Source organism: Cimex lectularius, unplaced genomic scaffold, assembly GCF_000648675.2.
Source record: "Cimex lectularius strain Harlan isolate CLEC.00 unplaced genomic scaffold, Clec_2.1 scaffold112, whole genome shotgun sequence".
NCBI lineage: Eukaryota > Metazoa > Arthropoda > Insecta > Hemiptera > Cimicidae > Cimex > Cimex lectularius.
In genome coordinates this window covers 861739-875500 of record NW_019392699.1, presented here as the reverse complement: position 1 = coordinate 875500, position 13762 = coordinate 861739, and the positions used below count along the sequence as shown (strand labels likewise).

Here is a 13762-nt window from a genome sequence, read left to right as displayed (position 1 = left end):
TCAATGTTATTCTTCAAAACGAAACGTTTTATCATCGAGTAAAAGAACAACCGTCTGCTCTACTGTCTTTTCAGCCGTCGAGTCGTTATGCTGGGAAGAGATCGGGAGGAAAGTTGTAGGGATTAGAGTGGGTTGGAGATTAGTGAGGATTTTTTCGCAGCTGGATTTCACAATTTCATTCAAAAAGGGAACAGTTAAAGTTAATGGATAGTGCAGTTAGAAAGACATAATAGGGCAATTTTATAATTAACGATGAATTTAAGGATTCGTAATTGTAGGATCTGGATTCTGCCGAGATTGAAAGGTTTGGTTAGAGCCCACTGTTTCATTCCGTATGTCCATATTGGTTTCGTATATGATTATTTCGTTGCCCATGGAAAGTTGGATCTGTTTTCTAGTAGTCTTTTTACGTATTTCAACGACGATGTATATGATCCATCGAAGTGCTGCTGTTTAGTGTTTGTCTAGTAATCTTTTAAGTAATCCTTTAGCGTCGGTTCAAATCTATCCGTTTAACTTGTGTATCGGGATTCGAGTTGAGCCGTTTGTCTAGATGCAGCCCTAGGGGGTTGAGGTTATAGGTTATAATTGATTGGAGTGATGCGACGGAGGATAAAGGTAGTGTTTTGGGACTTGGTGTTTAGTTTGATTTGCCATTTTTTGAATAATTGTTCAATGGAATAGGTGTGACTGGACGTTTCGGAGATCTACGACTGGGTCGGAATTAGAGGATAGAATGAGAACTATATTAGGGTAGTGGTATCGGGATGGTAAACTTAAACTTAACTGTATATATATATATATATACAGGGTGAATTGCTACTCGTGCTACAAACTTCTCCAGTAGATTCTTCACCCTAAAATGAACAAAAAAGTTCATATTGTCCATGGTCCGATTCTCAACCATTTCAGAGTAATTTCGCTTTTTATCGATTTTGAAAGATATCACGTCCTGGCGTCGGAAAATCGTGATATCTTTTAATCTAAACATTTCTCTTAAAATCTATAAGCACCGTTGAAATCCCCGTTAATTTTTAGAGAGAATCAAAATCATAATTCCATTGAAATTTTTTAATTTAATTTAATGCCCATTTAGTATGTAATGCTTAAGAAGTTTACAAACAGCTAGAAGGTCAAGGAAGAAAGACCCAAACGTTTTGCCACCTTCATCTTCTTATTGAAAAATTAACGGGGATTTCAACGGTGCTTATAGATTTTAAGAGAAATGTTTAGATTAAAAGATATCACGATTTTCCGACGCCAGGACGTGATATCTTTCAAAATCGATAAAAAGCGAAATTACTCTGAAATGGTTGAGAATCGGACCATGGTCAATATGAACTTTTTTGTTCATTTTAGGGTCAAGAATCTACTGGTGAAGTTTGTAGCACGAGTAGCAAGTCACTCTCAAACATTAGCAATCCTTGAACCACCATTTTTTCTCTTTTTGTCATCAACATCTTGGTCTCACAACCACTAAATAAGAAAATGACGAGTGCGTTGGAAGCGTTATTAAATCAGGTAGTTTTCCTCAAATTTGCTGCCTTCTGAGACTAAAATTAGAAACTCTGGATTACTTTATACACTTTCCGATTTACACAATTTTCCACTCTTTTTGTAGTTCTGGCTGAAATAAAACACAAAAAATTAGCCCAAACATTTTGCCACCGTCATCTTCTTATTGAAAAATTAACGGGAATTTCAACGGTGCTATTAGATTTTCAGAGAAATGTTTAGATTAAAAGATATCACGATTTTCCGACGCCAGGACGTGATATCTTTCAAAATCGATAAAAAGCGAAATTACTCTGAAATGGTTGAGAATCGGACCATGGACAATATGAACTTTTTTGTTCATTTTAGGGTGAAGAATCTACTGGAGAAGTTTGTAGCACGAGTAGCAATTCACCCTGTATATATATTATATATGTGTGTGTGTGTGTGTGTGGGGGGGAAGAGAGAGTATCTCGGACTAATAGCCTTCCGGGTCTGGCTGAAGAGAGCGCTAGTGAGGAGAGGAGAACAGGTGTTTTGACTGTTTTGTGGTGAGTTTTGGCGGAAGACGTGTAAGACGAACGACGCAAACTGTATAATTGTCAATAAAGTGTTTATTTGGCAAGTAGTGCGTACCAATTAGTTACTCCCCCACAAAAATTTGGGGGCCGCTCCGTCATTCTGATATAGATCGTAGAAGGAATAGAGTTAGACGCAGAAAAGACAAAAGTGATTCTGATGGTTCTCCCAACAAAAAGTAAGAAGAAGAACCGACATTAGAAGAAGAAATGATAGTAATTCTGATGCATCAGTCGGCAGAAAGAGAAAGAAATCGCGTAAAAGGGATTCTTATAAGTGCCAAAGACGAAGGAGAAGGGATGATGATTGTGATACCTCTGTGGAAAGACACAGAAAGAAGACGGACAGGAGCAGAACTTTGAAAACATGAAACGAATCCCCTGAAAAAAATCAAAAAGAGGCCATGATTCTCAAAAACAAGACATATCACAGGCAAAACATCTTAAGGATGTTATTCTTAATGATAAAGAAAAATCAGGACCCTTTGTACCATGACACTTCAAGCGATGAGGACCCATTCGAGGCGAATGGTTACACAGGATGGCCGAATTGTGGGGAGAGAGTATCTCGGACTAATAGCCATTCGGGTCTGGCTGAAGAGAACGCTAGTGAGGAGAGGAGAACAGGTGTTTTTTGACTGTTTTGTGGTGAGTTTTGGCGGAAGACGTGTAAGACGAACGACGCAAACTGTATAACTTGTCAATAAAGTGTTTATTTGGCAAGTAGTGCGTACCAATTAGTTACACCCCCACATATATATATGTTTGTATATATACATATATATATACACATACATACATTATATTTATATATATAAACATAAAACAAAATGGACTGACGGGAATAAACTACGGAAAAACAAAGACTAAATCTATCAGATATGTAGTGCCAAAGATAAATCTCTTTCACGTTTAATAAAATAACTGGACCATGAAAAATACTACAAAGCCAAGACAGAAGAAGGCGAAAAACCGAAACGCGTCTGATTTTATATTGTATTATTGTTTAAATAGCTGAGGATAAATAAACTAATTCGAAAAACAAAAGAGCCAGTCAGACCAAAATAGCAAAGATACAAGAAGAAACTGAATTCAAACAGATCATTTACTCATAAACATAAACCCAAAATGGGCTGACCAGGATAAACTAAGGAAAAACAAAGACTTAATCAATCAAAGATGCCGATAAATAAATCTCTTTCACGTTTAATAAAAATAACTGGACGATGAAAAATAATACAAAGCCACCACTGAAGAAGGCGAGAAAGCGAAACGCGTCTGATTTTATATTGTACATATTTCATGTATATACACATTCAATTAATCTTTAATTAAGGTTTTGGTTGAGATAAAAAAGTCAGTCAGATAGTCAAAAACTGTTTAGACATTAAAACATTTCTTATTGTATAAAACAGAAGTCATTTTTACACGCGCTTTTGAACCTAATGAAGCTAATTTATTTTAAAAATCATTAAAAAACAATAATAGTAGTAATCCCTTATTTTTCGTGGTCCTATTGATCAAATCACTTCTTTCAATTAATTAATCTTTATGTAAGCTATTGGTCGAAATGAAAAATTTAGTGTCACGAGAGGGATTCGAACTCACGAACTTCGGCTCAATACGCCGCTGCTCTAACCACTTGAACTATCGTTACTTCGATCCATTCGGACACCATCTTCCCAAATCAACCCCCCCTTTTGAATTTTCTCTCCTTTCTGCCATTCCATGTCGTGTAATCTATTTGATATCAACCAAAACCTTAATTAAAAATCAATTAATTGAACAGCATTTATTTGGTCAATCGAACCACGAAACCTAATAGATGTAATAAGCAAAATGAAGTATACTTCACTAAAGCTCTCCGTGGGCAATTCATTTGTCGCCGACAATCAAATAGATTACACGACATTTGAAAAGTGGCAAAAAGGAGGAAAACTGAAAAGGTGGGGTTGAGATAGGAAGTTAGTATCCGAGTAGATCGAAAACACGATAGCTCACGTGGTAGAGCAACGACGTATTTACCCAAGGTCGTGGGTTCGAATCCCGCTCGAGACACTGACTTTTTATCTCAAGCAAAACCATAATTAAAGATCAATTGTAAACCATAATTAACCCTGAGGATGATCTCAATAAAGATCGAAACGTTGGCACGATAAAGAAAATATTTTTCTGAAACCTACATCACACCAGACCGCATCTAGCGATTTCTGAATAATTAACAATTGTAGATATTGTTTAAATAGCAATGGATAAATAAGAGAATTTGAAAAACAAAAGATTCAGAAACCAAACAGCAAAGATACAAAAATGAAACTTAAATCAACCACATCATTTACTAATAAACATAAAACCAAATTAATTATTCCTTTTATCTAAGTTCGTTGGTCGAGATGAAAAACCTTAGATAAAAAAATAATTAATTGGAACAATTAATATGGTCAATTATGACCACTAAACAAATATGGATTAACATAACAACAAAATGGACTGACCAAGAGAAAAACGGAAAAACTTGAAAAAACGGAACTTACATATATCAAATTATTGAAAACGACCATAATTATTTTAAAAAAACATTTTACGTTTTTTAATAAAACTCGGAGTAATAAAATGTTTTGTTTCCCTTGTAAGAAACGGCGATGAAATTGTTCTACAGGTGTTGAGACCTGTTTTCGTTTCACATTGTTTCTTCAATTAGATACGTAACTGTCACTAAGCCCTGAGCAGGTGCTTTGCTTTTGATTAAACGCCCTTTATTATTCCGTCCGAAGGAGTTCATTCGTTTCGTTAGCATTGTCTTCAGATGTCGTGTTTTGTAAAGGTACGCACACAAAAGCGTTTATGCCATGCCGGGGAAAGAGACAGTTGTTTATCAAGGAAACAATTTTGTACAATTGATACTTTGTTAGGGTATCTTTGTATTTTGTATTTAAAAACGACTGTGTCATAAAAGCTCTACTCTTTTCTTTTTGCAAAAATCGCGTCCTTCTCCTTACTCCATATATCCACAGTTGTTTCATCATTGGGGTACCAGCGTTCGGTCGGTATTTAGCCATTGTATAGGTCAAGAGGCGACAGGGAGGCGGCAAACAAGGCCCGGCTCCGGATGCAGCCCCCACTCGCATCAACCTGTTTGTTTTTCGCCCCCGTAAACTCACGAAACGAAATCGAGGGATGTTAAGTATTTCAATATTAGCATAATGTTTTCACGTTGAAAATGATTTAATTCAGTAACGTTTTGAATATACGACATAAAAAAAACAAAAACGAAAGCTTTGAATATATTAGGCAGCTCCGGGAATCAATGAATCGGCAACATACGTTTTTACTTTTCAGATCTTCTCAATATTGTATTTGAAACAGGAGAGAAATGGAAAAAATTCTAACAAATAAAATACAATATTTAAAATATTTACTATCAATATCTACATATTTTTGCCAACGAATAACAATAAAATTTCTATTCAAGATTTATGATAATGTAAGCCACGAGATTTTGCTAGAATAAAGTTTTCCAAGGGCCGGAAAATATTAGATGGAACGGGGTAGGTCAGAAGAATAAGGGGGATGTACTATGGTTTCATACCAACATCATTTAATTTGATCATAGTCTTATCGAAATGAGAGATCACAGTCATGGCATATGACATGATCGGTCCACCAGTGCTGGTTTTCTCATCAAAGATGATCAAATTCTTAGCAGTCGATTTTTTTTAGCCTCTATTATTTTTTTCCGACGATCTATTTGTCATGTGATCTACTGGCTGTTCGATCTGGCACTGATCAGGGATGGAGTATCATTCTTGATCCATTTCGCCCAGCATGTTACGGGCTCATGAAATGGTTTTTCGAGTTTCGAGTTTATTTATTAGATACTTTTACATACGTTTTGTACAAAGTGACTACAAGGGGAAATGTCAACAAAGGAAAAGAATTAGATTGGTTTGAGAAATTTGAAATTAAAAAATGTAAAATTGAAAATGGTGATAAATGCATTAATAATATTACAGATTTTGATCTACCTCCCATTTTAAATGTGTACATAAATAATATCAAACATCCAAATAATTAAATTAATTATTTTAATTATTATTATTATTATTATTATTAATTTTTAAGGGCGTTTTAACGGCTAAGGTCATTTCACGCCCTAACATCCAAACCTTCTATGTTAGGTTAGCTATATCTCTTCTGAGTGCTATAAAGCTCTGACNCTAGTACGTTCATTCAAGAAAACGGGATTCCTCAGGGTTCGGTTCTGAGTGTCACTTTATTTGCCATTGCGGTAAACGGTCTTGCTGATAATATAGATGATCGTATAGTCAGGCCTTTATTTGTCGATGATCTTTGCTTTTACTTGTCTGGGAAAAATCTCCAAAATGTAGGAAGGACTTTACAAAACGCCATTGACACATTGTCACGAAAAGCAGATGATGTATATTTTTATAGTAATTTAATAATATAACAGATTTTGATCTACCTCCCATTTTAAATATGTACATAAATAATATCAAACATCCAAATAATTAAATTAATAATTTTAATTGTTATTATTTTTATAGTAATTTAATAATATTAAGTATTTACTAGTATAATATTTATTTGTGTTATAATTTCCGCGTTCCGCACATTCAAATTGAGCGCCATTAAAAAAATCAGTTGCTAATTGGAACGTCGCGTTGGCGTAGGTATAAGCGGGTTCACTTTGGCAATTCATGTCGAGAGACGTGGTTGTAGAAGTCCTTCAACCTGATGATGAGCTAATGGGCTCGAAATCCGGATCGATGCAAAACAACTTACTGTGATAGGAACTATCTTTTTAAAAAGGATTGACTACATATGTACAATAGATAAATTTGATAAACAACACATTTCTTTAATATTAACTAATTTCATAAATAAGTTAATAAATAACCAAGTTAATAAATAATTACTAATCATTATAAGTTAAAATCATTGAATAGACTTGTAAAATACATAGTCTGACATTTACTAATTTGGTAAATAAATAAATAAATACATTTATAAACAGTAAAATTAACAATTTAATAAATAATATCACAGTGAATAAATATACAAAGCAGTCATAATAAAATGTGTTTGATCCTCCTGTGTTTCCAATTTTTGTTGAGGTTATAGTTTCCTACATTCTTTACTGTCATATTTGTACTCTCAGCGTTACGTTCATAAAAGGGCTAGTGATCCTTCTGATATCATCCTTAATGTATGGGATGTTTAAAATTTCGTGCATATAATTTATACGAACACTTCTTTTAGAGGAGTAATTAACCTTAAAAATTTATTTTGAATTGTTTGTAGGCACTTTATATTGGTGTTACTTGTGTAGCTCCATACCTGACAGGCGTATAACAGCAATGGTCTAACTATGGTTTTATATATAATCAGTTTATTTTGGGGGCTCATCCCAGATTCTCTACACATTAAAGGGAACAGAGGCTTGATAGCACACTTCCCTTTATCAACCTTTTTACAAGTGTTACAAAGTTAAGCTTGCTATCGAGGTGTAAACCAAGGTATTGAACACTATTGCGCCAAGGAACATTTGAGTCACCGATTCTTATAAATTCCCTATGTATGGGATGTCGTTTTGTGAATAGAATTGCCTCAGTTTTTGTTGTTTATCCTGAGTTTCCATCTGTGGCAAAACCTAACGTTCTTATAGAGGTTTCGGTTCAATTTGTTAGTAATAGCACTTACCCTCCACGATGAACAGTATATTGCTATGTCATCAGCATACATAGCTATTTCACAGTCTAGCCTAGGGAGTGCATTCATAAATATATTGAACAAGGTTGGCCCTTGAACCGAACCTTGTGGGACTCCAGCGGGAATTTTACATGGTGGCGAGACAATTTCATTGGAGGTTACACTGAACCTTTTTTGTATATAGCTATGTATTACTCTAACAATCTAGCTTGGGAATTTGTCGTTTATAAACCTATAGACAATACCTTTGTGCCATGAAATGGTGAAATTTTTATAAGTATATGAACTTTTCCATTCATTCAGCTCATGCAATACTTTTTTATTTTAACTTTTTAGATTAAATGTCTTCTATTAGTTACAAGATGTATTGTAAGTTCTCTGACGTTTTGATGGGGATTTTCTTCTTCAGCTTCCTAATGAAATGATGGTCTTATAGATTGGATTTCATACATAGCATTTGAAGAAAACTTTTCGAAACACGACGAAAATATTTCTTTCATTAGAACAGTCTTTGCCCAAAACCCGTCTGTTATTCCGTTCAGCGTAGGCAGCAAAATGACCGAGTTTGAACTCATAAAAAATGTATTCGAAAATCGCGTGTTACTATTGTCACGTTTCAAATGTAACTAAAAATGAGAACGTCTACTTTGAAAGAAAACATTGCCATTAAATGGAAAATAATCAAGTGTTTATTGCTGACTGTAAATATTTTGTTTATTACTAGCAGTAATTTTTTAACGCTATTTAATATTGTATTAATCTATGTGTGTAGTTCGTAATCATTATTGACCTATTACTTTTTTTAAATTATATATTTAATTTAATTATTTTTATGTAAGATCTTGGTTGAGATGAAAAAACTAGTGTTACGAGCAGGATTCGAACGTATAGCGTATTTACCTGAGAAAAAAGTATAATTAATTAAAACGTATTTAATATTTTTTTGTCAACAAAAACATTTCAATAAAGGATAAATTGCGACTAATATCTTCATTTTTTCACAGCACGGTTTGAGCAGACTAAGCATTGTGAATGCCAAGTTTTAATTATTTTAAACGGCGCTCGTTAAAGGTCCGGGTTCGAATACTGCGGCCCTGCATTCGAACCCGACATACTTACAAATGTTTTTTTTTTACACCAGTCAGCATCTATGTTGAAAAGTCAGCATCATTTTTATTTTTCATATAAACACCGGCACCCTGAGGGTTTATGTGAAAAAATTACGTTACGATACGATTTTATATAAGACGTGTATATTAAAAAAAACAACTAAATGATTGTTATTGTTTCCATGTGTTTAACTAGTCTGACCACCAAGTGAATGAACAACATAAGAAAGAAAATAGAGATACTTTTAGGAATTCCTCAAAAATTTTGATGGAAAAGTCATTGCATGAGCCACAATTTTGTATTAAAAAAAAGGTTTAGTTTGTTATTCTTTGGATGCTACTGTGTTCAGCACGAATTTTTCAACTGAATTGTTGTTATCTTGTTGAAAATTTAATGTAGTTTGAGAAATAAAGGTCAAACTTGTATCTTAATTACGCGAAAGTTGAGAAATTACGATTTTACGTAATATAAAAGATAAAAAAGGATTTTAAACTAAAATCACAAAAATGTTAATATCTCTGGAAAGAGTCAAGGTGGAAACCTCGTTCTGGTGGTTCTGGTTATATTTAGTGAATCCACCATATGTCCCCCATAACTTCCTAGACTTTGGTCCGACTTTTATAAACCCTTTTTCAAATTTACGCTTTGAAGCCCAGTTTTTGATGTTTCCTGAAATAAATTTTGATTCGTTGTTTTGCCATTTAAAATATGACCTACGTCACCTATTTTACAAGGAGATTCCTAACTTTTTATATCGGATTTCCAAACTAGGCTATTTTTGAAAAAAATTCTCGTTGGTTCAAGTTCGATAACTTTATCTTTTATACAAGTTACCGAAATGAGAGTTTTAATTTTAAGTCGTTACTATAAACACTACCCTAGAAAAATTATTTAGCAAAGAAAACTTATTGTAAAGAAAAAGTGGAATGAAAAACTTATGGATGTGGATAAAAGAAAGGAATAAACTCAATTATTCTTGTTATTTTCGATGCGCTTTAATCTTTTGTTATAGACATTAATTATACCTAATATCCGTACAAAGGATAATAAATGATTTCAATTATTATTGCGAAATAACGTGAAAAACTTGAACAAAAGGATCTTCAATGAGGTCACAACAGAAACGACAATTCTGTAAGTTTTTGCCAAGCTTTCGACGATTATATCGTCATAATCAGGGCTTTAACTCGATGAGGGTTGAAATATATCTGGAGAGCAAGAAACTGCATTTATAATAAGATTAATTAAAATTAGGTGAAGCTCAGTATCTCGGTTACACATAACTATAAGTACACGTCTCTTTTTCTTAAAATAATCACTTGTAACAGAAAAGCCACCTGAGCCTCATGTCTCTCCCTTGTGGTAGAACTTAGCACTTTTATTTTTGAGTTATCTATATATAGTACAAATTATAAAAGCTTAACTAATCTTACCTGTGATATTCTAATGTACCTGAGGAAAAAAGTAATTTTATTAAGAGAAAAAAAGAGGCATGTACTTATATTTATATCTAACCGAGATACTGAGCTTCACCTAATTTTAATTAATCTGATTATAAATGCAGTTTCTTGCTCTCCAGATATATTTCAACAATCATCGAGTTAAAGCCCTGATGATGACGATATAATCGTCGAAATCTCGGCAAAAATTTAAAGAATTGTCGTTTCTATTGTGACCTCACTAAAGATCCTTTTGTTCAAGTTGTTCAACAAGCAGGTCGATACATCATCTCATCTTTAACGTGAAAAACGTTGAGGTACATTTAACTTCTGTGAGAGGTGAGAATTACCACTACAATTCGGAATATTCCGATAGATGTAATTAAGACAGTAACGCCTATGGAATTTTTTAAAATTTATTACAATCTGTAATTGTTAATAGAGTAGAGGAGTGAATAAAAGAGAGGAGAGGGTGCGTCGAGACGGATATCCCTACGGCCTGGCCGGATCAAAGAAAATCATCAATTCCTTGATCAACGAAGGCGATCGCGGACCCACTCAACTTCAGAGAAGGTGCTCCATATTCCTAGAAGCGGGGATTTTCAATCGCCGGGAAAAGAAGCATATCTGGACACTAGTTCCCAGGAAAGTTTAGTTTTTAAGGAATGTTTATTTAGATTTTATGATAATGTAGGTTCATTTAGTGTGTAAGTTTGTTAAAATGTTACCCGTAGAGAATTAAGAATAATCTATGTTTAATATTTTAGTTTCCATTGGAATAAATTTGTTTTTTGTTTCCTTATATAAATATTGTGTTCTTTTTTTTTTTTGTTAATTTTCTGTTATTGAATTTTCTTTGTTTTATTTTATTTTCTTTTTTTTCTTTACGGTTCGCTGTTTCCGAGTATATAAACAGCGTGGCGCCCATTTAAAAAAAAAATTAATATTAAGTTCATTATTCTTAATTTATTAAGTAACCGCGCCCGTCTCCACGGAGCGAAGCCGGCAAATTCTCGGCGTAAGATTTTGGCGCCCAACGTGGGGCCCGATGATTATTGGTACATTGTTATTGTCATTTGAAGATACGGAATGTACAACCGTATAAAATTTAATCATTTATAGTGTGTCAGTGGTGAGGAGCCTTTTAGGATTACCGAGAACATTCTGGACTGTTCAGATGCCAGGATGATATAACTGAGCCGTTAACAGCTGTTTTGATTTTTGTAAATGTAATTTGCGGATACATGAACTTATATATAACTATTTATATGGAGGGGAGCAAATAATCAATGTTATCCTCCTTCTTCACTTTGTTTATGTTGTTTTACTATTTACTCAGAAAGGAAGTTGCGGGGCTATTTCCTCTTGAGACGCATTTTGGTTTGTAGGGATGGGTCCTATTGGATAGGGCTTGGGCAAGACTATTTGGATGGTTTTTTGTGGAACTTGGTAAATTTTTGGGAAAGGAATTTTTTGATATCATGAATTTGAAGGTCGTTGAGGAGTGTAGCATTTGAGACATAATAAGGAGAAATGGATCTGAGGACTTTAGATTGAAAGAATTGGAGATGTTGAATATTGGAAGGTTTAGCGGTTCCCCACAATTTTATTCCGTATGTCCAAATCGGGTGTAGTAGTGTTTTGTAAATTGTGAGTTTATTTTTGGACGATAGTTTAGATTGTCGTCCTATAAGTGTGTGCAGTAGACCATACCGTCTGTTTAGGTTTTGTCGTGTCTATTGAAATTAAACGATACGAAAGATGAATTGAACACAAAGAAAAACGATTCGAACATTTTACTTTAACAGTGGCAGTCTATTCTTCCTACTTCTTCTTTTCATTCTTTCTTTTATCCACATACATTTTATTTTCGCTAAATAAAACACTCAAGTTTCCTGGAGAAGTGTTTATTGTAACTGGTCAACGTACAAGTGTGAATACCTAGTAAAACTGGCATTAAAGTAATTTCTATCAAAATTAAGATATAGAACCGATAGATTGAAGAACATCATCATTCATATTACCACATTCCAATGGTGAGGTATGTATTATGGTTTTAATATATTAAATAAAATTTGTGTTTGATTTATTGACATTTTTACTCAAAATTTAATCATCCTTAGATTTGAAATTTGGTGTTGAAAAATCGATTTGTTTGCAGTTAAAGATACCCCGTCTACTCAACAATACTGCTAAATAATTATATCCTCTAATCTTATTTGAATTTTTCATTTATTCCCTATTGCGTGTTATCAGTCATGAAGGTTTTTATATTCAATAAATAGTTTCAAAAAAATTAAAACAAAATAAGATTATCCGCCTTTACTCGGTTTTTTATATATCAAATGCTTTTCATGGCTATAGTTTTTGACCCAAAATGATTTTGTTTTTTAATATTTCGCCAATGACACTGTGCTAACGAACTGTCCTGATAGATGATAGAGACATGTATATTCATTCTGTATGAAAATATGGCTGTTCATAAGTGGAATGTGAACAAAAAGCAACTCACCATTAGGTTCTTTCTCATAATTGCCAATGCTTTAATATACTTAGTCGTTCCCTTGAAACGGGCAGATTTCATCGCCGATCACTCTATTGTCGAAGGCGGATAGAAATCTGAAGATCGGTCTGTAAACTGTAGTGTGTCTGCAAGCTGCCGGCCTGTCGATGAGGACTGTACTGACACCGAGCCGATCCGGCACGGAACGAGATCCGAGAGAAAGCCGCCTCCCGTCTGTCAATCGGCCCGCAATAAATCCAATCGATTTTCCCATCGGAATCCCACTTCGGCCCGATACAAATCGCACTTTACTTTCATCGGCTTTTATCTCTGACGGATCAGAATCGCACATGTGTGCCGATATCCGGTTGGACACAGGTCACCTTTTACCTCTGAAACTCGATGTGGAATTTTTGTAATCAGATCCTCCTAAAAATAGTAGAAGTGAGCCCGCAAACTACTTTATCGTAAGATTTCTACATTTAGCCTATTCACGATCACACAGGTATGTTGATAATATAATATAAATATGTCTGTTAATTGTTAATATAAATATAATAAACAATTCAATTCACTAGTTTCGTGGTCCGCTTGACCAAGTAATATCTTACAATTAATTAAGGTTTTTAGTTGAGATAAAAAAGTTAATGGCACGAGCGGGAAAAAATGGCAAAAAGGAGGGAAAATTCAAAAGGTGTGGTTGAGATGGGAAGTTAGTGTCCGAGTGGAGTCACGATAGCTCAAGTGGTAGAGCAGCGGCGTATCTAGCCGAAGATCGTGGGTTCGAATCCCGCTCGTGCCATTAACTTTTTTATCTCAACTAAAAACCTTAATTAATTGTATAATAAACAATCCAAAAGTTGTTTTTGTAGAATTACATAAAAACATTTCCAATGATTGAAGAAAAT

The 13762-nt window shown here is 34.1% G+C and overlaps 1 protein-coding gene across 2 annotated transcripts in view; it reads right to left on the bottom strand.

Annotated features, from left to right (window-relative positions):
* LOC106664553 (somatostatin receptor type 2-like) overlaps positions 1-13015 on the bottom strand; it is a 144913-nt gene extending 131898 nt beyond the window's left edge. For both annotated transcript variants that reach the window (XM_014390378.2, XM_024226089.1), the window contains exon 1: positions 12864-13015. The gene's annotated coding sequence lies outside the window, so the exon portion shown is untranslated. The remainder of the gene's footprint in view (positions 1-12863) is intronic.
* Positions 13016-13762: the final 747 nt, after the last annotated feature.